The sequence below is a fragment of the Pteropus alecto genome, unplaced genomic scaffold (assembly GCF_000325575.1).
Source record: "Pteropus alecto unplaced genomic scaffold, ASM32557v1 scaffold75, whole genome shotgun sequence".
NCBI classification, from domain to species: domain Eukaryota; kingdom Metazoa; phylum Chordata; class Mammalia; order Chiroptera; family Pteropodidae; genus Pteropus; species Pteropus alecto.
The window spans coordinates 5,892,640-5,917,855 of NW_006440638.1; positions in this window are offsets into that span (position 1 = coordinate 5,892,640).

Consider the following 25,216-nt stretch of genomic DNA (forward strand, 5'->3'; position numbering starts at 1 on the left):
GCTGAAATTTCCTTTCTACTCTCTCTTGTAACATTGATAATACAGAAATTCTACAAAAAAAAAAAAAAGTGTTTTAGGAACCAATATCACTGTCGTCAAAAGATTTCTACTTGGAAATGCTGAATATATAACCTTTTTTCTCTCTTTAATAAAGCATAAAACAGACCAATTTGCCATGTTAAAGAGGAAGTAATACAAAATCTATGATTGATACCTCTCTGATATTTAAGAAGTTCTTTATTTTGTTGTTGTTGTTGTTGTTTTTAAAACTATCTAATGTGTGCAGCACTTTCCTAATGGCCCTATTAACCTGTCAATATGATTTTATATTATTTAAAAGTTAAAGCTGCTGCATTAACTGGTTTTTTACTCATTTTTAGTTGTATGCTGAAAGAAGTAACTGATATGTTCATCTCCATACCCCATGGGAATGGTTAGAATGTCTATAAAGCTTTGGAGGTGGTTGTATCAGAAAGGGATGCTCATGTCAGAAACAATTATAAGGAATGTATGCTGCTCGCATTCATGTGCTCGATTATAGGGACTTTAATCTTTCACCAGTGAGCAGGTGATGAGTGTGAGTAATGTTTCTAAATCCCTATGTACCACAATGGTAACATGAATTATCTTTTTATCGTAGTGTCTCAGAAAACAAAGGGATTCTTAGATCATTTGTTACATCCTTAGCAAAATTAGGATTAGTTTCAAGAAAATATCTTCCAGGGCTTGTTCAAAGTTTAGGTTTTGTTGGAAGTGAATATTTCTTCGTTTTTCATAATGTCACTGTCTTTGGTTAAACAGCATTTCTAAAAATCATCTTACATATTTATTTGATCATTTCCATCTTATTAGTTCTAGGTATTCACAAGTAAAACCCATACCCTTTAATTTCTTTTAAGAACTAAAGCTATATTTTTAATTAGAATATCTTAAACAATTAATAGTTAATATAAATAATTCAAACAAATTATAAAATGTCTCTAAATCTTCATCTTAAATCTTACCAGGCAAACAATATATAGCTTTTATCATTCTTTCAGAGCAAATAATCATTTTGATGTCAAAACACTAAAATCTTTAACTGTAAATCAAGAGCCCAGTTATCCCTTAAGGGAAAATTGGAAACAACCTAAATGCCTAACAATGTGGGAGCAGTTAATTAAGCTAGTTTTCCACTTAATAAAACGTTATGTAAGTTCTGTCTGTTTTATTCAGTACCAATAGCAAACCCTGGTGTATAGCAGGCACTCAAAATACATCTGTTGAATTAATGAATGATGCAACCATTAGCATAATTTGGAACCCTATGTAATTAAGTGGCAAAATGCTTCTGATGCAAAGTGCAAAGTTTAACAGAAAAGTAAATACAGAAATATATATATGTAATTTTCATCTATGAAAAATAGTGGGCAGATGGAAAAAAATTAATGAATATAAACATAGTTATAAAGATTATTTTCATTTGCAAATTTTTGATCATACTTTTTTTCTCTAAATAGGACTAAAAGCATGTGTTCAAGGATGACTATGCCTAGTACCTTTGATCCTACATTCATAGCTCGGTCTGAGCACCATTTCATGTTTCTTTCCTCCACTCTAAGTAGTAAGTTTTGATTGCCTATTGTGCCATTCACCTGCTACTTTATCTATACTGTTCCTTGCTCACTTTTCCCTCTCTCATGTCCATCCATTCTACCTCTCCTAGCATTTTCAGTAACAAGAGCAAATCATCTAGATTATGCCAGGCAAAGGTGTTCTACCCATAACTGGTATAGAACTCACTTTATAGTTGTGGTTCCCAAGGAAAAGTACAATTTTACTCTAACCTCATGAGGTTGCACATCTCGTTTCTGAATACAGGTTCACAGTGTAAAACCATGAAGCCAAAATCATAACGTTAAAAAATTAGAAAATTGTTATAGGATAATATTTTATAGATTGAGACAATGAACAGCATAAATTGAAAACATTTTTTTAAAAAAGCAGATGAGAATTAATTTGACTCATAAAATGGACACTAAATTTGGGGCAGAAGCAGGAAAATAGTCAATTATTTAGTAAATATTCTTATAAAGAAAAGTCTCATGATTTTTCCTTCATCCAAGCCACATGAGTACCTCACTAGTATAGAATATTATCCCAAAAATAATGTATTAAAATTATTCTGTTGTCTTGAAGCACATACAATTTAGCAAAGAGATTACTTATGATGATGAGGGAATATTCTATGTGTAGAAGTGGAAAGGGCTGATGGTGGAAGACTGGTGCTAGATAAGGACACGTTGTTTTGATGTGACCTCATGGCATATATATCGCTGTTGCAGGTTTAACACTTCTTATGTGGTTATATGTTTATAATAGAAGTTGTATCCGAGCAGGGACCAGATAGCCTCAGCATGCACCATGTTACCTGATGCGTTCTGAATTTCATCAACCTTAAGATTCCACGAAGAATATTTTGAGCTCTTATTTTATGTACCTGTAAGAAAAAAATGCTGTTAAAAATTGAATTTTGGCATGCGATCACTTGCAAACTTCATAAATGCTAAACTGTAGAGAAAGGTGTCCCTTAGAACTCACTGTGGCAGTAAGAATCCCACAAATATGTGCTGAATGAACCAAACAGCATAAATGTCCTCATAGAAATTCTAGACTTCTGTTTTGCCTTCTTTTATTTTGTTTCACTTTGTTTCATGGTTGGTAACACAAAGCTAAGATACAAAATGTGCTACATCCTTAAAGACCATTGGAATTATTCAAGTTTAGAAGTGAGGAGAGAGCTAGAAATAAACTAATTCATACCCTCATTCAAAAAAAGTGAAAACTGAGGCTCACGAAAGTGAGCTGACTGGTTCAACGATGCAATTCTATGTCACCACATAAAATCACAAAATGCCTAAGAAAACTAAAACTTTTTAAAAATTAATTAATTATTAGCTCCAGCAATTGAAATAATCTATATGAAAATGATACTTTACATTAGGTATTAAAGACACACAGATCTCTAATGCTCTAATAAACAATGTACTATGATTTCTTAAATCCACTTATTTAGCTCTAATTCTGTTTAACTATCTTTTGCATATTATATTTCTCTACAGTCTGGCCTTTTGTAAAATTTTTCTATAAATATGAGACATGATAGGATGATATTGCTATTATTCCAGTAGTGTCCACAATTAAGGAATCACTTTGTAAAAAATAGATTTCCTCGATATTCTTCCCTCTAAACATTCATTAAACTTAGCATCATCACACATACTTATATTTTATCTATGTTTTCAAATTCAGCCTTTAGAATGTTGTGATTTATTATCACATAACTATAGTCTAATAGGTTTATCTTAATTCTTTGTTCGTTGACAGAACTGACCATAGCAATAAATTAAGCAGATGTGTTCACTAAGCTGTCTGCAGTGATGTAAAGATACTTGTCATGGGAAGATTAAGGCACAGCTGTGGGAAACTAAGTTTCACCTAAATAAATTTCATGAGTCCCAAACCACAGATTCCATTGAGATGAGACTTTAGCATTTGGGCTTCATTTGGTATATCATGTTCACATAGTTGTAAAAGAAATAGCAAACTCTGTCAAACTCACTAGTTTAGAAAGACCTCTAGGATTTATATTGCTCCATATGTGGTTATTCTACCTAAGAGGAAGAATTTACCTGCAGGGCCATTTCCAAAATAGAATAGGCCTGTGAGCAAGTCATTCCACGCCACTGTAAAAATTTCACCAAAGTGAAAAGTGTTTTAAGTGAATATCAAGAGCTGTTTGAGAAAGAACACTCCAAATAGAGAGTAGCTAGGAGACTGGGTCACTTGGATGATGGTGGAAGTGAAGAAAGGGGTCCTAAGGGGTTACATATTGTTTCCATACTCTCTCTCTCTTCCTTGTACCTTGAGATAATTCATATCTTGAGGCATCTTCATCCCTGCACTAAAGCCTGTGATTCTGGATGGATTGTCACCCATATACCATAAACTGGAGTTAGCTCTTTTCCCAAAAAAGAAAATTCAAACTTGAAAGCTGCCTTAGTCACAATCCCTACAAAACTTTCCAAACTCCTCCACAGCCTATATCTTTGAACTTTTGAATTTGTGTTTTTCCTCCTCCACTCCCCTTCCTTCTCCCATCTTCTATTCCTCCCCTTTCCCCCTTCTCTCCCATTCGAATGCATGTGCTCTCACTCTCTCAAGTTTATCATGCACATTGACTATTTTTCACAAGAAATATGCAATTTCACTAAAAGAAAAAGAAATTAAATTGGGCTGACAATTGCAAGGTCCTCTCTGATAATTTTAAAAAGTTGGGATGCCTAAATTAACCACTTTTATCCACTCCTGTTCCATAATAAAATCAATTACTCTTTTATAATGTAATTTTCTGTAAATATGGCCTGCTTTTGAATGCTTTTCCAACTATAAGATTATTTAATTACTCACCAGTTCATGTGTTTTAATTCCCAAAATATGATAATCTGCATTTTTTGTTATAGTGAGAAGTAGAGATTTCATTTCTGTCCTACATGATTAGCCAGCTATCACAGTTTTCTGAATGATCAAGCCTAATACTAATTTGAAATTACATTTATAATGTTAACATACACAAATTTTTTTAGAAGTCTCCTTTCTGTCACATCTTTGTATATCACACCAGAAGCAAACTGAAGTAATACCATTATTCTTCTTATTAATATCTGGTAATACAAGTATCCTTTTATATTTTTATAAGCAGATTAATTCTTCTAATATCTTTATTCTCTCATATAAACTTTTTGATCAATTTGCCAAATTATAAAAACAATCCTATTTCCTTGTAAATGCCTTAAATTTGTATATTAATTTAGTCAGAATTAGAATCTTCATTTTATTGAAACATCTCAACTAGGAATTTCTTTATCTTTTGTACTCACTAAAATGTTCTTAGATATGCTGTTAAGTGTATTTTCAGATGTTTTTGCTAATATAAATGGGATTTTTTAAAATCGTATTTTATAATTGGTAATTGTTGGTCTATAGGAAAGCTATATAAAAAATCTCCTATGAATTAAAAATTATATTAGGCACTGGAGATGGAAGCTGAAGAAGGAGGAAGAGGAGGAGAGGAATAGCAATAAGGAAGGAAAAGGTCTAATTTAAGTTGCTTGCAGTTCAGATGAGTGAAGCTGTCAAGTAAATCAAAGATAACATCACAGTATGATAAGGTATGAGACAGGGCATGATGGTGAGCTCCATCTGTCATGGCCATCTATCCACCATCTTTGCTGTCTGCACAGGTTTTTGTTTCCTGAAATAATTCATCTAAATCATCCTTATGAAATGGACCTATTCTGTCTGGTAGATAAGTACCATTTGTCTTGTCATAGAAAGGTTAATTATTTATTAGCCCAATATTATTTATTGGAGTACTGTGAATCTACTATGTGCTGGACATTTTAGTAGGTAACATGGATACAGTAGTGAATAAAATAGGTACAATCTGGAGTGATGTCAGAAGCATGGAGGAATGAGGGGTCTCCTCATTCTCTCCCCCTTGAAATTATAAATTGAACAGCTATAATCCAACAAAGGATTCCCAGCCTAACACAGAAACACTTCTAAGAGATCTGCACTTTGAAACATCTAAACGTGGGAGAATCGGGGCAAAGGGGAGGATAGAAGGGTGAAGAAGTATAGATGGGTGCTGCTGACCCAGCCCAGAGCTCACTGCAGAACTCGAGGAAAGAGGAGGAATCAAGTTGCTACATGTACTCTCAAAGTCCAGAGTGTTAACCATTACACCATGGGGCACCTACAATGTACTCTCTATAGCCCTAAGCATCCCTGCCTGAGTGATTAGCATATAAGATGGCTGAACCCAGCAATCTATGGGGGCAGAGACTGAATACAGAAGTATAACAGCTGTGTTCCAGCAGTCACCACTGCCTGGCAGAAGACAAAGCCACAGAGCTGGGCCACCTCCCCAAACCGATCAAGAGCTAGCATTGGGCCCCAGAAGAAACTGTAGCTGCAAGTGTTGGGCTACAAAGCAGAGTATCTACAACCCCGAAACTGGAGAGACAGCTCCTGAGTGACAGAAGCACATACTTTGGCTAAAGCCAGTGACAATGGTAAAGAGGCGAGGCAGCTGAGGTCTGGTAGTTGCCATTACTGGGAGGACAACAAAGACAAAACAGCAGTCTCTCCCAACCAACTCTGCCTCCACCCACTGAGGCTGATCCTAGGAGGGGCCACCTGAACACACCAGGCAGTACACCAGGACTTCAGGGGCTCAAAACTCCACCACCCACCACATTTTCCCATGGGGGTAGAGCCCTGAGACTGAAGCAACCAGATCACAGAGGAGATGCCCATCTCCCCAGGAAATAAAAGGCATCCTCCACCACACAGCAAAGATCCTAAAAGCCTGAGCAGTGCAAGAGTCTTGTACTTCCTTCAAGCACCACCTTGTGTAAAACAAAAGAAAAACCTCTTCTTAACACTTTGCTAAAGAGGATCCGTTTTGAGTAATAGTAGTAGTAGTAATAATAATAACAACAACAACAACAACAATAACAATAAAGTAGAGTTCATTCCTATAAATACCTAGGCAGAGCAACAATCCATCAAATACTAAGAACAACCAAGATAACAAGGCAACCTAGAAAGAAAATTAATAATCTCCAGAAAGTAAACTTTACAACATGGAAATATGTGATTTAAATGACAGAGAATTAAAGGTTGCAGTTCAAAAAAACTCAATGAGATACAAGAAAACTCAGATAGAAAGTTTAATGAACTTGGAAATAAAATCAATGAACAAAAGGCATACTTTACGAAAAAGATTAAAACTTTAAAAAAGAACCAAATAGAACTTCTGGAGCTGAAGAACTCAATAAAAGAGATGAAGAATGAACTAGCGAGCTTAGGAAATAGAGCTGGATACAGATGGAGGAAAGAATTAATAATATTGAAGACAGAAATCTGGAAATGATGTAGGTGGAAGAAGAGAGAGACTTAAAAGTGAAAAAAAAATGAAAGAACAACAAGAACTATCCAACTCCATCATAAAGAGCAATATGAGTATATTGGGTATACCAGAAGGATAAAAAATGGAGAAGGGAACAGAGAGCCTATTCAAACATATAGTTGACAAGAATTTTCCAAACCTATGCATAAACTGGATACTCAAATCCAAGAAGCAAACAGAACAACTAATTATCTCAATCTAAAAAGGCCTTCTCCAAGGCATATTATATTAAAACTGTCAAAAATTAATGACAAAGAAAGAATTCTCAAGGCAGCCAGGGGAAAATAGATGGTAACCTATGAAGGCAATCCCATTAGATTATCATCAATTTTTTCAGCAGAAACTCTATAAATTTGAAGAGAGTGGAATCAAATATTCAAACAATTGAAAGAGAGAATTTCCAGCCAATAATAACATATCCAGCAAAATTCTTCTTTAGATATGAAGGAGAAATAAAGATCTTTCCAGACATACAAAAGCTGAGAGAATTTTTCACCACAAGGCCTGCATTAAGGAAATACTGAAGGGGGTTATCCTATCTGAGACAAAAAGACAAAAGAAAATAAAACTATGAGTAAGACAACTGACAGAAACAGGATACTGCAATACTGATTAAGAATAGGGTGTTATACACTCAAATATTACATAATGATTAAAAGAGGCAAAAACATTTTTAAAAAGTAGACAATAGCTACTGCAACTCAGAAAAAAACATAGTATAAATAGGAAAAGTTTGTGACAACGAAAACAGAAGGGGAGGGAGTAAAGATCAGATTTGCAAATGAGAATGGAGATAAGACACATCCAGAAGAAAGAGGAGTACTGTATATATAAAATTTTCATTGAATTAATGGTAAGAACAGACAAAAAACCCATAACTAAGATACATGGCATAAAAAAGGGAACAGAGAAAAAAATCATATAATACCACTAATCTAACAGACAGAAATACAAGAGCAAAGAAACAATAGAGATGCAGAGCTACCAGAAAATGAAAGATAAAAATGTCTATAGGAAATCCTCATATATCAATAATCACCCTAAATGTAAATGAACTGAACTCACCAATAAAAAGGCATGAAGTATCATATTGGATCAAAAAGCAAAAACCCACATATCCTGCCTTCAAGAGACATATCTCAGCTTCGAGGAAAAATATAAACTCAAAGTGAAAGGGTGGAAACCAATACTCCAAGCAAATGGCAGACCAAAAAAAAGGGGGTAGGGGTGTAGCTATACATATTCTCTGACAAAATAGACAAAGATAAAAAAGGTAACAAGAAACAGAATGACATTTCATAATGATAAAGGGGACATCAAAAAGGCATAAGACTTATCAATATATATGCTCCCAATCAAGGAACACAAAAATATATAAAGCAATTACTATTAGAACTATAAGAAGAAGCTGACAAAAACACAATTATAGTAGGGTACCTAAATACCCCATTGACAGCTATGGATAGGTTATCCAAACAGAAAATAAGGAAATATCATTCTAAAGTGACATATTAGACCAAATGAACATAACCAACATTTACAGAGCATTTCATCTCAAAATGCCAGATTACATATTTTTCTCTAGTGCATTTAGAATATTCTCAAGAGTAGATCATATGTTGGGACACAAAACCAGCCTCAACAAATTTAAGAAGATTGAAATCAAACCAAGCATATTCTCCAACAACAATGCTTTAAAACTGGAGATCAACTGCAAAAAGAAACTGAGAAAACCATAAATATGTAGAAATTAAATGACATACTACTAAAGAACTACTAGGTCAAAGAAGAAATAAAAGGAGAGATTAAAAGATACATAAACCCAAATCAGAAAAAAAAATGAAGTTATGACAGATACCACAGAAATACAAAATATTATACAAGAATATTATGAAAGGCTATATGCCATCAAATTCAATAACCTAGAAGAAATGAACAAGTTCTTAGAAATATGCAATCTCCCTAGACTGAATCATGAGGAACTGGAAAATCTAAATATACCGATCTACATAAGGAAATTGAAACAACCATCCAAAACCTCACAAAAGGTGAAAGTTCAGGACCAAATGGCTTCACTAGTGAATTCTTCCAAACATTTAAGGATGATTTAATATCTGTCCTTCTCAAACTTTTTCAAAAAATTGAAGAATAGAAAATACTTCCTAACTCGTTTTATGAGGTCCACATTACCCTGATGATAAAACCTGGTAAGGATAACAAAAAAGAAAAAAGAAAACTACATATCAATATCTCTGATGACTACAGATGCAAAAATCTTAAACAAAATACTAACAAATAAAATACAATAAGTCATTAAAAAGATTATACATCGCCATCAAATGGGATTCATTCTAGCGACTCAAGGATGGTTCAACATATGCAAATGGATCAACGTGATATACCACGTAAACAAAATAAGAGATAAAAATCATATGTTCATATCAACAGGTGCAGAAAAAAGTATTTGACAAGATATAGAATTAAATTATAATTAAAATATTTAATAAAATGGATATAGAAAGTACCACAACATAATAAAGAACATATATGACAAACCCTCAGCTAATATCATATATAACAGTGAAAAACTTAAAAACTTTCCCTCTAAGATCAGGAACAAGACAAGACTGTTCATTATCACCACTCTTATTCAATACAGTATTGGAAGTCCTAGCTAGAGCAATCGGGCATGAGAAAGAAATACAATTCATCCAAACTGGAAGCGAAGAAGTCAAATTGTCACATTTTGCAGATGATATGATTCTATATAGAAACCCTAAAGATTTCACCCAAAACTATTAGAAACAATAAACAAATATAGTAAAGTTGCAGGATACAAAATCAACATACGAAAATCCACTGAAATCCTATATACTAACAATAAATTTTGGAAAAATAAATTTTAAGTAATTTATTTTTCAATTGCAACGAAAGGAATAAAATAGCTAGGAATAAACCTAATGAAACATGTGAAGGACCTATGTATTGAAACCTATAAGACATTATTAAAATAATCTGAAGAAGACACAAAGAAATGGAAAGTTATTCCATGTTCTTGGATTGGAAGACTTAAAATAGTTAAAATGACCCTATTACCTAAAGCATTATACAGATTTAATACAATCCCCATTAAAATCTCAACTGAATTTTCTAAAAAAATAGATCCAAAAAATCATCAGATTCGTATGGAAGCACAAAAGACCCCGAATAGCCAAAATAATTCTGAGAAAAAAGAACAAGGCCAAAGGTATCACAGTGCCAACTTCAAATTATACTACAAAGTAATGATAATCAAAACACATGGTATTGGCAGAAAACATACACAAAGACCAATGGGACAGAATTGAGAGCCCAGAAATAAACCCACATGTATATGGGCAAATAATTTTCTACAAAGACGCTAAAAACAAACAGTGGAGAAAACACGGCCTCTTCAATAAATGGTGATGGGGAAATTGGAAAATCACATGCTAAAGAATACAACTAGATACTATCTGTCACCATAAACCAAAGTTCACTCAAAATGGATCAAAGACCTAAATGTAAAATCTAAAACAATAAATTGCATAGAAGAAAACATAGGTACTAAACTCATGGACCTTGAATTTAGAGAGGATTTTATAGATTTTACTTCAAAGTCAAGGGAAGTAAAAGCAAAGAGAAATGAATGAGACTGTATGAAACTAAAAAACTTTTGCACACCAAAGAAACCATTAACAAACCAGAGGTAATCATCATAATGGGAGAAGATATTTGCTAACAATGCTTTCGATTAGCAGCTAATATCCAAAATATATAAAGAATTCATAGAACTTGATAATGAAAAAATACAAACAACTTAATTAAAAATGGGAAGAAGACCTGAACAGACATTTCTCCCAAGGACACCTACAAGCAGCCATCAGACATATGACAAGATGCTCAACCTCATTAGCTATTAGAAATATGTAAATCAAAACCACAATGAGATATCTCCTCATACTTGTTAGAATGTTTATTATCAAAAGACAAGTAATAACAAGTATTGGAAAAGTTATGGGGAAAAAAGGAACCCTCATACACTACTGCTGGAAATGTAATTTGGTACAGCCGCTATGCAAAACAGTATGAGACTTCCTCAAAACCAGCAATCCCTCTTCTGGGTATCTACCCAAGAAGTTGGAAGATATTTATCTGTAAAGATATATGTACCCTGATGCTCACTGCAGCATTACTCACAGTGGCCAAGACATGGGAACAACAAAAGTATCCTTTGATAGATGACTGGATAAAGAAGATGTGGTACATATATACAATGGACTATTACTCAACCATGAGAAAAAAATGAAATACTGCCATTTGCCACAACATGGATGGATCTTGAGGTTATAATGCTAAGGGAAATAAGTCAGACAGAAGTTGAGAACCATATGATTTCATTCATATGTGGGATATAAAACTAAATGCAGCAAACAGACAAAAACTCATTGACACAGACAACAGTTTAGGGGTTCCCAGAGGAAAAAAGGAGAGAGGAAGTACATGAGGATTAGGAGGGTCAGAGATATGGTTATTGAAGATTTAACTTGGTGCTGAACACACAATGCAATACACAGATGATGTATTGTTGAATTGTACACTTGAAACCTATATAATTTTATTAACCAATGTCATCCAAATAAATTTAATTTAAAAAAAGATACCATCCATTCACACAATCCATGTTCACATTGTTTATAGTATATCTGGTCATACATGGAATTCTTTTTTTGAAGAAAACAACTAAGACTAGTTACACACATACATACACACATATACTTCTATAAAGAAATAAAATGCTATATATAAGAAACAAAATCTTAACTTCCTTTTAAAAACTTATAACTACATATTAAGGCCATCTCAAAGATTTCTAGTCAAGCATGTAAATTCTGTGCTTGCCACCTCTCGCAACCACATCAAAATTACAACCAAATTACAAAACAATCATCATTGAAAATCACCAGAAGTCTAGCTAAACAGAAGTACTATGACTAAAGACATGCAGAAGAAACCACCTGGAGAGTAATAGAAGGGATGGAGACACAGAATAGGCTGGTCCCACACCCACATGTTGCAGTTAAAAATAGGAAGGGATTTCTCAGCTGCAAGGATTCTCCTAGAGGAGCAAGAGATCCCACCCCCACACAAGACTCCCCACCCTACAGTTCCAGTGCCTGGTAGAGAAGTCCCTACAACTTCTGGCTGTGAAAACCAGCAAAGATTTTTGCTGAGTGCAGTGGAGGATTGCTGAAATCCCAGGCATTCCTCTTAAAGGGCGTCTACACAGACTTACCATTGAACTCATTTGCTCTGAGTTCCAGCACTACGGCAGCAACTTAACAGGCACCAGGGACATACAAGGAAAAACTGAATTGTCTGGCATCAGGATGAGGGCTGGAGGAGCAGTTTTCTTCCAGAGAAAACTGCTGAATGAGTTTATAGTTCCTTTGGTGTGCCCTCCCCAGCTCCTGGCATGCAGATGCAGCCAGGCTCCATATCTGAGTCTCCATCAGCTTGGTTAGCACTGGTTGCCCTGCACAGTGATTCACTTAGATCCCGACCTACCCAAGGTGTGGGCTCACCCAAGCCATTTCCAGTAGCTTTTCCATACAAATGGCCTATCTTGGCTCATGTTGCAGACTTTTCTAAAATCTCTCAAAGGTTCACAAAATCCAAACAAGCAGCATTTGGCATTGGCGTACTCTGTATCTCTTGCTGAGCATCCCCAAGCCCAGCATTACCAGCAGTCAGCCTCAGTTCTCAGCTTATGCTCTTGAGGCACCTCCAAATCCAGCACTGGTGGCATCCATCTGCCAATTATTTGGTGGCTCATGCCAGGTGGCCCCAGGTAGGACGCAGGCTGTGGATGAACTTGACTTGTGGTATGCCCAGTGGCCAGCTTTGGATCATATCCAAGGACAACACATGCAAAGATTGAGGAGGCATAAGAGCCCTGCTAAAGTAAATCCTGCTATATAGGGTCAGCCGCTGCACGACAGCTCCTCCACTGTGGTCACAGCCAGTCCTCATAACCAATCAGCCCAAGGGTCAATCCTTCTTATTAACCTGCAAACAGCAACCAAGGCTCAGCTACAATAGGAAGTCACACACAACTGATACATGGGACACACTAAGAGCATTCGGTTTAGGTAACCAGAGAGACTACGCCACTGGTCCCCACAGTTCACATACTACATATGACCATTCTACTAAGACCAGAAGACATAGCAGCCCTACTTAACACATAGAAACAAACGCAGGGAGGAGCCAAAATGGAAAGACAAAAAAAAATATTTTATAAATGAAAGAATAGAACAAAGCTCCAAAAAAAGAAGTAAACAAAATGGAGACAAGTAATCTACTAGATTACTTGTTTAAGATGCTGGTTATAAGTATGCTCAATAATTTCAGTGAGAACTTCAACAAACAGATAGGAAATGTAAAACTAGAGATAGAAAATATAAAAAAGAACCAGTCAGAAATTAAGAATATAACAACTGAAATAAAGAATACATCAGACGGTATCAACAGTAGAATAGGAGAAACAGAGGATCAAATCAGTAATTTAGAAGATAAGATAGCAGAAAAACACAGAATCAGAACAGTAAGAAGAAAAAAGAATCCAAATAAAATGAGTCTAGTTTAAGGGGTCTCTGGGCAGAGTAACAAACATTAGCACCATAGGGATATCCGAAGGAGAAGAGAGAACAAAGTTATGAAAACCTATTTGAAGAAATAGTGATGAAAAACATCCTTAACCTGGCAAATAAGATAGACATATAAGCCCAGGAAGCACAGAGAGTTTCATACAAAGACACATCATAATTAAAATGCCGAAGGTTAAAGAGAAAAAGAGAATCTTAAAAGCAGCAAGAGAAAGGTATTTGGTTACCTACAAGGGAGCTCCCATAAGACTGTGAGCTGATTTCTCAACAGACACTTTGCAGGCCAGAACGACTGGCATGAAATAGCATGCAATATTTAAGGTGATGAAAAGCAAGGACCTACAACCAAAATTACTCTACCCAGCAAAGCTATGACTTAGATTCAAAGGACAGATATAGAGCTTCTCAGACAAGAAAAACTAAAGGAGTATGACCACCAAGAAATGTTAGAGGGACTTCTTTAAGAACCTGAAGAAAAAAAATTAAAAATGAAAAATAAAATGTCAATAACTACATATCATTCAACAATTCCTTTAAATGTAAATGGAATAAATGCTTCTATCAAAAGATTGAGTGGCTAAACAAAGTAAATAAGACTCACACATAGACTGCCTACCAGAGACTCAGTTTAGATTGAAAGACACACACAGACTAAAAGTAAAGAAATGGAAAATGATACTTCATGAAAATGGAAGCAAACAAAAAGAAGCTGGGGTAAAAATACTTATAACAGAAAAAGTAAACTTTAAAACAAAGACTATAACAAGAGACAAAGGAGGACTCAGTAATCTCACTTCTGGGTATTTATCCAAAGAAACCCAAAACACTACATTAAAGAGTCCACATGTGTATCCATATGTCCATTGCAGCATTATTTTCAATAACCAAGATATGGAGGTGGGCTCGGTGTCCATCAATGAACAGGTAGATAAAAAAGAAGTGGTACATATATACGATGGAATATTATTCAGCCATAAAAAAAGAATGAAATCTTGCCATTCTTCAACAACATGGATGGACCTAGAGGGTATTGTCCTGAGTGAAGTAAGTTATACAGAGAAAGACAAATGCTATGTCATTTAACTTGTATGTGGAATCTAAAGAACAAAATAAACAAACAGACAAAACAGAAACTCATAGACATAGAAAATATTTTGATGGTTGCCAGATAAAAGGGATTGGGAGTGAAAAATGGGAAGGAATTAGGAAGTACAAAGTATTAGTAACAAAATAGTCATAAAGATGCAAAGTATAGCATAAGTAATATAATCAATAATATTGTAATAACCATGTATGGTATTAAATGGGTATTAGATTTATTGGAGTGATCGCTTAATAAATTAAAGAGAAGGAAAAAATAAATAAAAATTAATGGCAAAAGGGGCTTTGCAATGTTATTAAATTGTAGATTTGGAGATTGGGAGTGTGGACCCAATGTAATCACACAAGTGGGTCATAGCCAGAAAGAAGGCAGTGCTATGTCAGAAGCAGAGGTCAGAGTGATGTGCAGAAGGGATCATGAGTCAAGGAATGCAAGTGGCATTTAGAAGCTTTAAAAGTCAAAGTATTGTAGTCTCCTCTAGACTCTCTGGAAGAAATGCAGTCCTGTCAACCCATTTTAAACTTCAGATTTCCAAAACTACAAGATAATAAGTTTGAATTGTTTTAAGCCACTAAATTTATTACAGAAGCAACAGGAAATTAATATAGCCAATAAAGCCAAACTCTTCAGTTTAACATTCACAGCTTTCTTTCAAATAATCCTAATTCAGTGCTTTATCCTTATTTTTCACAGCAGCCTAACTTGGTCCATTTAAATCAGCAGTATGATAACCGTCATCTTCTTGCTTTCTGAATCTGCTCTTACCTATCCCCGTATCTGGACAAGAAGCAACTCCTCTACGCAATTCATGCCCAAGGCCTGCATAAAGCTGAATCCGTACATTCATCTTATTCCACCAATTTGAATCTTTTACATTTCAGTGGTATACAAATAGTGTTTTAGCTTTCTAAACTCAACGCTGTACTTTGTAATTATTCTTAAATCATCTGAAATATCCAGTATGCTATTGTACCAGATTACAACCTTAAAAAAGAAAGAAGGTATATATGTGTTTTTAGTTCTTAATCATCCTGACAGAGACTTCCAATTTTCTCACATCATGGCATACACAGAAAATAATAAAATTTGCACAGCACACTTAAGTAAATATATGTGGTTGTTCCTGGCCAGTTTTCTGGCTACCCCAGAACCTGCCTGAAGGCCAGGTCAAAACATGGAAGTTACTCAAAATGTGGAAGCTGAGAAACATTCTTAGGTATGTATCATCACCTCCTTTATTAGATTGGGGTTTAATGCATGTTTGCAAACTCTTATGGTTAACCAGGAATAATAAAGCTACTGGTATTTCTAAAATCAGATATATATAGCTCTCAGAAAAAATAATAGAAATACTTTATACTTTTATAAAACTGTGATTTATAAAGTGCTTCTACACACTACTTCATTTGACCATCACAAGAATCCTGTGAGATAAGAAGATATGCATATTACTTCTATTTTATAAATGAAGAAGCTAAGACATAGATGAGCAAATTATCTCTCAAATGGAAGAACCAGGACTAGAAACTAGCACTTCTAACTCCATGTTCATTGTTCTTTTTTTGCCCCATGATTACTTAAAGTCTCCAAAGCTAATAATAATGGTTTTAAAATCCATATTAAAATGTGGATGAACCCATTCTTTAAATTCAAATAGAAACTTAGAATTTTATAATCTAAGATCTGAGCTTTTTTATTTTTAAGTCTTATTTTCTCTACTAACCAAAAATGAAAAAACAATATAGTACCAAAAATTAACAAAATGTCATGTTTTATCATATTCACTACTTTGGAGAAAGACCCAAGTGGCCTTACACTATTAAACCTAAAAGTTTTTAAGTTTTATAGTTAACTTGCTGAGGCAGCATCCCCATTGGGAAAGTGCTACAAGGTATTTGAAGATAAGAGAATGGCTTAAATCGAAAAACCAAATGCATTATGAAAAATGCTTAGGGGTCTGCACGGCTGGAGGACGAAAAAGACATATACTTCTCTGCCCTTTAGGAATATGAACAGCTAAATTCTTTTATTCTTATATTACATATTGAAGTCAGGAAGTTCCTCCAGGAGGAATCAATAAGACAGCTGCACAGTTAGAATGATAGCAGTAAGCAACCTACTATTACTCCGCTTTTTCGACATAAAATGAAAAAAAAAATGTGATTTATTCAAATTAAAGCATGATAATATGGTAACCTGCCATAAGCAACATGTAAGCCTCCTCAAAATAATAGCATTATCATTCTGGGTGCCCCCGGGATCCAGCAAAAGAAGAAAATGATTCACCATGCAGTTTGTTAATTAATGATTTATCACTTAATTATTGTTAATTTAATAAGACAATCCCTTTAAAGGAATGATTCTTCAGGAAGCATGTGTGTGGGAAGGAGGTTAGCTGTATTCCAAATATTAGAAAGGTTAAGTTTTGGTGATCTTACTTTGTTCATTCATACAAGTCTTGCTGAAGTGGTTTTCTGTATCTTTTCCATTACATGCCAGTTTCTATGAGTGGTTACTTTTAAATTGTAAATGGCTTGATAAGCAATAGGAAGAATATGGGGATGCCATTTACAATTGACTCTAGAAGTGGACCTTTGGCTATATCTCTTATTAGCTGTGTGATGTTAAGCAAAATATTTGGCTGCTCTTAAATCTCAGAGATTCGTCTGTAGAATGAGTGATAAAAAAATCATCGGCTACCCAACAGGGATTGTTGTAAGTTTGTATTAAGATGATACAGTTAAAGTTCTCAGTACAGTATCTAGTGCCCCTCCGTCTTTTTTAGTCAAGGTTTCTTTCCTCAATTAATTTCAGAAAACACTTCCATCTCTCGACATGTACCAAAACAGTACAAACCCTTAGCGGTGCCAGATGAAGAAACTTCATTTTAGGTCCAAAGATTCAATTGCATAAAAAATATATTAAGTGAGCAGTAGCTTATTGGGATTTTACATTTTGAAAATAATAGTAATTAACTAAAAGCAAGAATCTGATGTTTAATTTCTTTACAGGAAAATTTATTTTTGTGCTTTCACTTGTTCGATAGTGAAATAGGATGAAATGCTTCTGTATGGTAATACCTATAGCTACAAAGAGGTATCTAGATAATTATATTCATATACAGCATGAACTTTTTTTCTTTTTTAAAGCTGAATCATTAATCCTTAAAATAAGACAACAGAACTCACAAATATCAACAAAAATGGTATCCCTTACTTCTAAAGGATGTTTTATTAGTTAGGCAGTGTATCTTATTCAATTTTCACAAAACTCCTACAAAATGGTTACTATTATCTTTTTCTATAGATGGAAAGAGATTACTTAGTTCACTGGATGTCACACTTAGGAAAGAGGCCTACCAGAATTTGAACTCTGGTCTAATGGCAAAGCATTAATTCATTAAGCTCTACTGCAACACTTGTCTGTTATCCCAAATACAAATACAAATATAAAGATGAATATGAAGTAAATTCAAAAGTCATGGAGCATAATAGGGAGAAAATGAACATCAAACTCAAATCTCTTTTCTGGTCCCTCCCACAACCTTCTCACTAAGATCGCAGTGGGATCGGAAATCCAGTTCTGCCTTCTGATATCACAGTGACACTGAGAAAGTCATTCCAGCGTTTTAAGCCACAGCTTTTTTGTGAGTCACACAAGAATAGTTACTTCTTTTCATAAAATTGAGGTGAAGTCTAGAGGTGAGCTATTTAGAGCGTGGCACATTGTAGGTGTTCAGTAAACAGAAGCTTTTATAATTAGTATTACAGTCTCTGGCTCACAGAGCTTTTGTATATTCAACCTATTTTGTATCTATACAAAATTCTAAAGAATACTCTAACATTTAGTTTAATATCATATCACAGAACACTTAATTATTTTTATAAGTAGAGAAAAAATTTCTTAATATATCTTTCTTAGGATATTATTATATGTACTTAATGATATATAATTATTTTAATGTTTATAAGTCTTATAACACTGCAGGCAAAAAAAAATTCTAACAACATTTTGAGAAAGCAGTATAATTCTTTTGGGGAAACCAACAAAGGCTCATAAAGCAGGACACATGGTGGTAGGGGGAAGGGAGGAGTTATGTTCCAACCAGTTGGCAGATGTCTCCATCGTTTCCTGCCATCATCAAGAACAAAAGCTACATTTCTAGAATCCTACTGAAGCAAAACAACTGCAACTGGATATAAGGCAATAGTCTTGAGCTGGAAAGAAAACAAGATAAAAAGAACAGCAAAAATGATAAGCAAAAAGAGAAATCAGTTTAAAAAAACTGTTCTTAATACATAGCTGTAACCAGCTGATATAAGCATATTTTTAAGATCTGATGAACTTTTTCCTCAAGATTTTAACCTTGAAAGTGAATCTCCTATGAGGGCCCATTGATGTTTGAGATTCAGGCCACATTTACTAGCTGGTCTCTAAGCATAACAGGATAAAACGATAAAAAGTAATGGTATTTTAGCACCATGGTCCATATTTATTTTATAACGCCATTGAAAGAAATGCCATTTGCCTCGAAAGAAACAAGTTTGAATCTTCTCATTCTTCATTGCCATTCATACCTAGTAAAAAATAACAAAACAAACTTGTATAGATGGCATATCTATCCACATATGAATATGCATATCTATAAATTTACTAATTCCAAAGCAAACAAACATTTGGCAAAATATCTATCACCCTAATAGAATCACATAAGAATTTCAACAAGTAGTGAGGTTTTTTAAATAATCATCCAAATAAAGAAATTCTTTAAAAACTATGTCAAACCAACCAGATCTACTTTCCAAAGTTTAGTAAATTAACATATGGTCTTTTTACCACAGCAAAAATACTGTGTATGAAAGTTATTAATATTAAAATCTTTTATGATTGCTTGTTTATTCTCCTAGTTTATTTTCTTGAAATTATGTGATTTTCCTCAGGCTGCCATTAGAGGCATAAAAGAATACTTGTGGACACCAAGATCATACAGCCCCCAAAGTTAACCCTCAAGAAAAGAGCTACCATTTAATTTTGTTTTTTAAAAAAATAATTTACAAAAATGTGAATAGTTGAAATAATTTATATGTAAGGAGCTTTGATGAAAGCAGCCATCGTTAAAGAAATTAAGGTACTGATAGTTTTTATGTGAAAAAGACAAAGAAAATAACTAAAGTTTTGAGAAGTTCTGTTTCATAACCTCAAAATTAGTTCTTATCCATTAGTATGTACTACAGTATGTGGTGAAAAAAAGAAAAAGAAAAAAAGGGGTGTATTCAAGAAGGGAGAGAGAAGAACAACACAACAGACATAAAATCTGATCTCATATTTTGACTCATGATGTGAAAAAAAAAGATGAAAGAAAAAAAAATCAGGGTATATTGCTCTTTGAAAAACACAGGATCAATTTCATGGCTTCAAAGTCCACCCCATTCCCTCCCTGACAAACTTCTCCCTGGTTCACCTACATAACTGCCTTCTTACCTAAGGGCAACGACAACAAAAACTCAGTCAAAAGAAAAATGAATCTCAAACATAGGAAAATAAACCAAATCTTCCCATTCTTTATATCATTTGATGTTTTAAAGGATTTTAAATGTATATTCCATTCATAAACATCATGCTTAAAACTTACAAGATAAATGAATATATCCAATTAGGAATATAACTTCCCCCTACCAAATAAATGTTAATGAAGCTGGTACCAATCCAGCAAAGAATTTTTAACTCATGTGGGAAATATTTACAGCTTATAATTCAGAATAATATAAAACCCTCTTTTATATTTGATGCCTTCTTTGTAGTAATCACTCTTACCTTTACTGAATTCCAGGATAAATTTACAATATCAATCTCTTTCTTTAATTTACAAAACAGTAAAATCCCAAGATCGCCTTCAAACAGAAAGAACACAGCCTCAATATGTTTCTTTCACACTATGAAGACGGTTAAGACTCCCTGTAGGGCACTTTGACTTAAATTCTATAAATTTCCTACTTAAATTTTCAAATAGGGGAAACCAGGGATACATATGAGAACATAAACCCACCTTTTGGTGATGGCTCTGTACTAGTCTATATTGCTAAAGAGGATAAATAGGGCCATAAAGGAATTGGAATTATATTGAACAGGATCTCAGACTCTACATTCTATTTGTAAACACAGTCCTCTGTAAATTGCAGAGACAGATGGGGAAATATTTTCAGCTCTCTGGGATGGTGCAGATGCACTTAGCCAGCCATTTATCCCCAAGACCAATACTAGCTGACCAAATCTATCTAAGAGAGTTCCACAGATATAAGTGAATAAGTAGCAATCACAGTGTCTACATATGGTAGACGTACATCTTATTACTTATTTTAATTGTTTCATTTCTGTTTCCTACATCATTTAGTATGTGGAAAAACTCACACACACAAAAAAAAGCTTTAAAACATGAAATATTCCAATTTATACTTCATCTTACATTCTATCACAAAAGATTTAAGATATAACTTTGTTGATATTTTCTGTCTTTAAGAAGTATAGAAAACAGGAATATGTAGCTAAGAGAAGTTGAGGATTTCCTTTACCTGGATTGAAAAAAAAAAAAATCATGGCTTCCTTTCTGATTATTCAAGTATATCTTCACCTTAAGGCCTCCAAAACCTTGGGCCCTTTTTTTCTCCTAGCTATTGTCATCAAGTATTACAATTGCATTTTTACTAATTTGTCTCCTCCTTAAGCCTATAAGTTATTTTATGCTAGAAACTGTATTCTAAGAAGTAGTAGAAGAAAGCTGGTACATTAATTCGATTGAGGAAAGCCTCGACACCAAATAAAATACCTTCAGGTTTATAACTTGGAACTATGCTTATTTATTCTATTTGACAAAATTTATTGAGCATCTATTATGTGCTGGAGACTATTATTGATATTGGGAACACAGCAATAAATAAGATGATTTAAAAAGTCCTTTGCCTTTATGGAACTTATCTTCCTTGGGGGCAGCCAATAAGAAAAAAGCTTCTGAAAATTAACAAGAAAATGATAATAAGAGAATGATAAGTACCAGAAATATGAAATGAGGCTAATATACCTAGGAATAGCTGGGAACAAATACCTTCACATAAACCAAACCAAAACAAAAAACTTTTATTTGAGGAACATGAGAAAGAAAGTAAATACTAGCTTACTAGTCTTAAAGGGTGTGATGAAAGATCCTTTAATTAATATTATGTGCTATCTTGACATCTGCAACCAGGAGAATCTGGAATGGCCTAACCTTCTCTCTACTCTGCTTCTATATATAAATGTCTCCTAGTTGAACAACCCTCCTTATAAAATGGACCAAATACAGTTCCTGCTATTCCTGAATAGCAGGTTTCAGTTTCCTCCCAGCCCTCGGAATTATTCAAAGGAACCAACCACAGCTTACCACAGGAACCAGGGCACACCTCATTATCTTAATACTACAAAGCCTGCCTCCCACAGCCCCTGCTTGATCACTTTGTTCATGAGTGCAACCCCTGTATAGCTATGCATGGTGTATGATGTCCTCCTCCCCCAGGCTGTGAGTTTATGTGACTAATAAATTGCTGTCAATTTCATCTGTCTGATGTTGAGTGCAGTGTGTTCAGTCATTCCCATAACCTTAGGGTGAGAATCCCTCCTCATCAATAGGGTGACTGGGAGGCTATCAAAACAAAGGGTTCTATATTTCCAGCCTAAAGTCACATAAAAATGGACAGGTGCATTTTCATGTAAAGAATACTAGCCTTGGGCTCAGGAACCCCAAGACAAATTTTTCACCTTCCTTGAGCTCACTTAGTTACCTGAATCAAACTGAGGATAATCTTAATACTTACTTAGAAGTTTAAGTAAAACATTTTTAAAAAATTTCCTAGGCACATTGTAGACACAAAACACATTTGCCTTTCTTACACAATGCTCTTAGTTGTTAATGACACTGGATAAAGAGATGTTATTTCATGTCCCCGATACCTCAAATGACTTCCCATGATTATGTCTTTTTTCTATTTCACCCCAAATATCTCCCTCCTATCTAAAACCTTCCTAGCTTTTGCCAGGATGAAGTATTCTTTCAATTGTATTAATACCCGTAACACCACACTACACATTTGACACTTCTAATTCATCAATATCTACTGCTATTTTTTCCTGTGAGTTTATTTCATCTCCCTAACCAAAAGTAAATGCCTTAACTCCTTTAACATACTGCTTTGCATTTCCAAGATCCTGTACATGAATAAATGATAAATGTTTCTAGATAAAGTTACTAAATATTTATCCTCCCTCTTTCCCCCTTTTGCTTGTTCTGGAATAGAAGCTGGTAAAAAAAAAAAAGTGTTTTGATTTTGCATCAACACAAAGGTTAAAAATTGTATTCAGAATATGTCTCATAGTGGAAATTGATTTAAACAGATTCTAAAGTTTCAGCATTAGGATTAAAGATATTAAGGGTTTGTTTTGATTATTGTATTCAGGACTTTTAAGGTATTTATATTTGACAGAAAATTCAATTTCTAAAAGCAGCTAGCAAAACATATTCTTAGTTATGATTTACTTTCTATAGGCAGGTTCTCTGTAGGCAGGTTCTCAACCATCAAAGCTTCGTTTTATTGCAGCATTAAAAAATGTGAAGCTTTATGGCTTGGCCAGGCACCACATGGCACTACTGCAAAGTGATCAACTCTTGAGACTGCTGATTGACTGGATGGATTAAACAGCCTTCCTAAAATGCCTCCAAAGCTATCAATAAAAATGAATAAATAAATATTACCAATGATGGTACCCTACCAACTACTCGGCAGTGTTTATAAAACATTTTATTTACAACTTATTCCATAGCATAAAATGTCTAACCTCTAATTAAAATTGTATTCCTATTTATAAACACACCTATATGAACCCATTTTAGATACAGAATATATCATTGTAGGAAAAAAAAAGACTTTAGAGTATCAAAAAGCAACTGACTGGCCTGCAGGCAAACTCTAGTTGAATGTCATAATGCTTTAAATATTTGAATCTTAATTCTTTCAAAGAAGGCAAGTACTCTATCATTTTGATGACTTGCAAGTCCATCCTATCTTAGAACTGACTTGATTCCTATCTGTGTGTATATCAATCTGGCTCACCCACATGGTTTTGAGTCAGTAGAAACAACTTTAGAAGACAGACGAGTGCTGGGAAATGGCACTAAAGTAGAGAGTCCAATATCCAAGTTGCTTACCATGCCTCTAACTACCTGTATGTCCTTGGAGAAGTCACCTAATTTTTCTGGACTTGTTACATCAACTGAGAAATAAGAGGCTCAGCTAATTGCTGACATCATAACCAAAATAAGTCCCCACTACATTCCTTATACTTTATTCGTGATAACTAGAATTTGCTTAATCACAAAAAATAAAAATATGAAAGAAATTGGGCTTTTCCATACTAATTAATCATCACTTGCATTATACTTTTATGTCTACTCAAGGCCATTGTTGGCATATCTTTCAGTAACTGTTTCTTATTATATTTTAACCATCTAAAATCCATCACCAAAATTTTTGAAGTCACCAGGGTATTTAAAAGTTCCTTTTATCACTCATTTATCATTTACAGTATTTCCTCTTAAAGTAATATAAGTACTAGGGTTTTCTTTAAAACAGAGAGATAAATAATGTATCATGTTCTAATTTTATGGAAGTTTATTGAAATTGTAATGTTACTTTGACTACAGCAGTATAAATTATATGACATATATTTTTTAAAGACAGAAGTCTTTATTTAAGTGAGAAGAAACATAGTAGACTTGCTTAAAACTTTTAAAAAAATTTTTGTTTTTATTTTTAACTTGCTTTTAAATATTTGAAATTTTGAAAAGCAGGTCACAGAGTCCTGGTGACATTTTTAATGTCATAGTCTGTGGAATGCTGACTCTCCTGCTGGTGAATGTTCAGTGAATCCCAACTCATCATAATAAAGTACATTGTTTGAAAGTGACAGATGAATTACTGGGAGGGACAGGCTCAAGACACTTCCTCGAATGATCCTTGATACACTTTTCTACATTTTTTCTTAGGTACCTTTTTATTATTTAAAACAAATTATTACAGTATTTGCAAGTATATTAAAATTCCAGTCACTCTCTACTTGATATAATAAATATGTTTAAAACTTTAGGATTAAAAGTATTTTATATTCCTAATTTAAAAATTTAGCCCAGGCTCTAAAAAAGAGCTTCAAGATATATTTATATTAAAATGTAATCTTCTGACTGCTTCAAACACAATTTTATTTTAAATTTAGAAGAGAATGTTCAATATAAAAAAATAAAGTTCTAGATTGTTTAGATACAGAATATATCATTTAGCTCAGTCATTATAGAGTTAATTGTCAAAGTGGTCTTAATTGGATTTTTATGAT